Source organism: Oncorhynchus mykiss, unplaced genomic scaffold (genome assembly GCF_013265735.2).
Source record: "Oncorhynchus mykiss isolate Arlee unplaced genomic scaffold, USDA_OmykA_1.1 un_scaffold_228, whole genome shotgun sequence".
Classification (NCBI taxonomy): domain Eukaryota; kingdom Metazoa; phylum Chordata; class Actinopteri; order Salmoniformes; family Salmonidae; genus Oncorhynchus; species Oncorhynchus mykiss.
In genome coordinates this window covers 512,501-517,500 of record NW_023493696.1, presented here as the reverse complement: position 1 = coordinate 517,500, position 5,000 = coordinate 512,501, and the positions used below count along the sequence as shown (strand labels likewise).

General features: G+C 42.1%; 1 long non-coding RNA gene across 1 annotated transcript in view; it reads right to left on the bottom strand.

Annotated features, from left to right (window-relative positions):
* Positions 1 to 3,065, bottom strand: part of LOC118948231 — a 3,982-nt gene extending 917 nt beyond the window's left edge. Inside the window, exon 1 of the long non-coding RNA XR_005042086.1 lies at positions 2,486 to 3,065. This is a non-coding gene — a long non-coding RNA (uncharacterized LOC118948231). The remainder of the gene's footprint in view (positions 1 to 2,485) is intronic.
* Positions 3,066 to 5,000: the final 1,935 nt, after the last annotated feature.

Below are 5,000 nucleotides of genomic sequence, written 5' to 3'. Positions count from 1 at the left end.
CATTTGTATGTGAATATAAGTGTTGGGTATAGCAGTAATTTTGAGATAATAGTGATCTATCAGTCTAGCTGTTGTTCTAAATAGACTTTAATAATCATAAGAAGATTACATTGGTTGTTATAAATGTAGCCTATATATTATTTAAATATTGAACAGTCTTAAATATTGGCAATACTTTTTTTGAAAATAAAATACCTAATAATGATTTGATTTGAGGAAATCAATATTTAACAAATGTCACAAAACTAAAAACGCAATACTGTCTTGAAATTCAGCCAGACATTCACATGAGTGTTGCCAATGTGCTACTATTGAACTATGCATGCGACATTTTGCTTTCAAATATATTGCTTTGTGATAGGATATTGATAGGACATTTGATGGATACAAACTTTTACATATATTTTTTTTTTGTAGGATAAACATGAATAAAAAACTTCATGGTAGACTATTGTTTCATATGTTTGAGCCCATCCGTTTTAATTTGACATATTTTATATTACCCACGAAATGTGTATTCCTCCATCGGCGCGCATCGCTGAACACTGAGTAACTAGCTGCCTTCCTCACACACAGACAGATAAGAAAACACTGCATTGGCCCCGAAGCACTAAAATAATTCTCCTCGTTCTTAATGAGGAGAGCTGAGCAGCAATTAACACGTGTCAAAGTCGACAACATCAGGTGTCACTCTAATTTTCTCACTAATACTGAATGGATTTTCCTTCCCCGTTTCCTTGTTTATGTCTTGCGGCCCTGGAGGCATGACAGGCGACGAGGCTGAGAACCGGAGAAAAGAGGATTCTACTCGCGTCGGGCGCGCGGGCGTCCGATTGTCGCACGTCGCACAACGAGGCAGTTCGGTGATTACCAGTCAACGCTCGAAGCACACTCGAGATTTCGTGCCTTGTCCGTCGCCTCGACTCCTTTTAACAACAGTCAAATTAGACAGCCCAGTTAACAGTGCATAATTCCAGCCCGGGCCGTCGAGATGCTCCGAGCAACAGCAGACAAGGCTTGCTACAGTAGTAAACACGGGATAGGGTACAAATGCCGGGAAGACTGTATGTCGCACAAAATCAAAACCTAGAAACACAAGCTATCTGCATACACAGTACGTTCGATACGACGTGTGCCTGATCATTTGTTATAGCAGTTAATGAACGCTCACACATTAGATGAATTCGTGCGATTTGCAACAGGTACATTACAGCTTCATGTAGAGGTTAATTGCAGGCTATATGCATGTGTGTTTTTAATGTACGTACATATGAAAGGTCAGGATTCAAAATGGACGCGTTAAAGCTTGTTTAAATATTGGAATCATTTTAGAAATCATTTTTTTTAAAATTATAAATAACAAAGCAATACATTTCTACATCAGTTGAAATGAAATGTAGATTCACACAGAACATATCATCCATATTGAAAATTACGATTTTAATACAATCAATTTAGGTCAAAGATTCAGTGAAATACTTTACTGAAACATTTCTACAATTGAAATATTGTACATATTAAAATAGATTATATTTAGGAATCACACATTTAAAAATAAAAAAGTACAATAACGTGTGAAGACCACAGCATCAATAAAAAATATATATAAATTATAAAAAGAATGAACCGAAAATCGACAAGGCATTTTAAGATTCCATGGCAGAGAAGCACGAGCGTGAAATAGTATCCTGGGATAATTGCAGCTGTAAAAGGTTTAATTGTACATTTGGGATGAAATGTTTATATGATCAAGTAAAGGCAGCTATAGGAAGGACTCATTTGAGCGGTTTTAGTGGTTTTATTCTAGTCCAAGAAACGCTGTAAATAATTACATGATTGAATTGTAATAGTTTTTTTTTGACCACGTTACTAAAATGTTGATTTATTTCAATTTTATAAAGCACTAGAAACACAAAGCTCATGAATTTATTTTCATAAAATCGAGATTTTAATTTTGCTGATCTACTATTTTTCATCAAATGAGATTGATAAACGGGCTGTTAATTTTAAACGCACAATTGTCCAAATAATTATATTGAATTCAAATACTTGTTTTTCCAACTGCATTGTATTTAATATAATGTAGCGAAGTTTTCTAATATCAATACATGTACGTTCAGAAATACACCAATTATAAAACGTGACGAATTACAGTTGTTAACTAAATATCACCTATCACATTGCTCACTATTTGCAAGCAAAATACACATCATTACTTTTTACAAATAATCACAAATAACCATGACTTAAAATAGTAACACCATAACGTCAACCACTCTAACAAATAAAAATGAATCACAATCGATCCTATAGCATCATCGTAACAGAAACCCCATGTCCCCCGTCCTTCATATGTGCCAACCAAGTAAAGGCTTCATGGAATGTTCCATTCCAAAGATATAAACAATAACAATAGCCACTAAGCGGCATTTGCTACACTTGTGAGTTAGGAGCGAAGAGCTAGCGAAGAGAATGCTTTTGTTACCATTCGTCAGATCGTCTTCCTCTCCTTGGAGGCGACCGTAGTCAGCTGGAGTTCGCCCCTTGCTGTTTGCCACACGTTCTTCATCCCGGTGTCCTCTTGGCTCACACATCTCATTTGCATATATTTTTCTCTCCAGCTGGGAAGGCCTCATTCTCATTAAAGCCTCATCTCACCATCTCCCAGAATCCTCACTGTTTCCAGCCAGTACCTGGGATGGCCAAAGTGCGCCTGCCACCACCATGAAAAGAAGGGGAGAAAATAAAAGGAGGAGAAAGGGGGGGAAAAGGCAACCGTTTCTTCACTGCTGTGAAAACAAAAGAGGAGGGAAGGAGGGATGGAGAGAAAAAATAGAAAAGGACACAGTGAGAGGAGGATAAATGAGACCTCTGTCTGCTGTTTTGGTGCCCTGTTCCCCCCCCCCCCCCCCCCTCTCTCCCTCTCAGTCTCCATGTTGAGTTAACCAGCAGCCCACTGTCCTGTCCTGTCATGACAGATAGCTCCAGGGGTCAGGGGTTAGAGTTGAGATGAGGGTCAGCTGTAACATAACATGCGAGCCAACCCTCCAGACTGGATACTAGTGTCCCTGCAGCCAGCCTCCAGCCCAGCCTGGCCATGGTGTAGTATGAGGCAGGGCAGTGAACTTTTAAATATTAAAGTTAGGTATGTGGTGAGAAGAGAAGAGGAGGGGGGATAGAGAGATGGAGAAGAGGAGGGAGAGGGGATGGAGAGATGGAGAAGAGGAGGGAGAGGGGATGGAGAGATGGAGAAGAGGAGGGAGAGGGGATGGAGAGATGGAGAAGAGGAGGGAGAGGGGATGGAGAGATGGAGAAGAGGAGGGAGAGGGGATGGAGAGATGGAGAAGAGGAGGGAGAGGGGATGGAGGAGAGGAAGGAAATGTTTCACCATTCGTGGAGACCATATTCACGGTAAATTTACACACATGCACGCACGTACGCGTACACACACACACACACGCATGCACGCACGCACACACACGCACACGCACACGCACACGCACACACACACACACACACACACACACACACACACACACACACACACACACACACACACACACACACACACACACACACACAGTGACATAACTCTCCACTAGTACTCAGACTCATAGACAAACAGAGAGATGATGAACTTGAAGTTAAACATCAAACAATAAACAGTCTGTTAAGTCCCAGGGGCCGTTTCTGAATGCTGATATTGGTGGCTGTGTGTGTGCGCACGTGCACGTGTGTGTGTGTGTGTGTGTAGGAATGAAGCAAGTTTATTTAAAGCAGGGCGACCCCTGGCCAAAGACTGCCTCAGTGCAGGGATGAATAAAGTTTTAATGGCTCATAAAACACAGCAACTCCTCTGTGAGTGTGTGTGTGTGTGTGTGTGTATGTGTGTGTGTGTGTGTGCTTGTGTGCTCTACGGTTTCCACGGCATCATTAATGCCAGCAGACAATAGACTCGCTCCATCTTAGCAGTGAAAAATCTGCTGTGTGTCGCAGGAGCTGGGGATAGACCAGGAGGAGAGGAGGAGAAGGTGACGGCGGCAGGGTAGCCTAGAGCATTGGACTAGTAACCGGAAGGTTGCAAGTTCGAATCCCCGAGCTGACAAGGTACACATCTGTAGTTCTGCCCCTGAACAAGGTAGTTAACCCACTGTTCCTAGGCCATCACTGAAAATAAGAATATGTTCTTAACTGACTTGTCTAGTTAAATATAATTAAAAAGAAAGGAGAGGTCTTACAGATGCCTTGTTCATTGTCTTGCCATCACAGAACCACAACACATGAGTTGAAGACCACAGCCTAGTGAGTTAAAGTGAACTCATCAATCATATTCTACATCTACTGTCACGTAAAGGCTATTTATTAATGTTTTCCTTTTTATTTGCTTGACCTTTATTTAACCAGGAAAAACCAATTGAGACCCAGAGTCTCTTTTTCAAGGGAGACCTGGCCAAGAAGGCAGCAGCAATCAATACATGACAGAATTAAAACATACAACAATACAATACAATAACATGATTTACACTCCTATGAGAGCCTTATTCTTCCATTCCTGTGGTTAAATTAGATCCCTGTGAGAACCAGAGCAGTGGTAAACACTCCAGACCTTCCCTGACATGCACCATTTGCTGAGATGCTGGAAAGGGGCCTGTGACAATTTGGAGCCTTGGTGTCAATCCACACACCAGTCACCACGACGACCGGGGCAACCTCGGGGGCTGCGTATTTAAAACACACATCTGGTGTTTATCAGATCTAACCCATCAAACCCTATAGCCTTAACATCTCTCTCTGCCTCTCCCTCTCTCTCTCTCTCTGCCTCTCCCTCTCTCTCTCTCTCTGCCTCTCCCCCCTCTCTCTCTCTCTCTCTCCCTCTTTCCCCCCTCACTCTCTCCCTGCTTCTTTCTCTCTCTCTCTCTCTCTCTCTCTCTCTCTCTCTGCCCCCCCCCCTCTCTCTCTCTCTCTCTCCCCCCCCCTCTCTCTCTCTCTCTCCCTCTTTC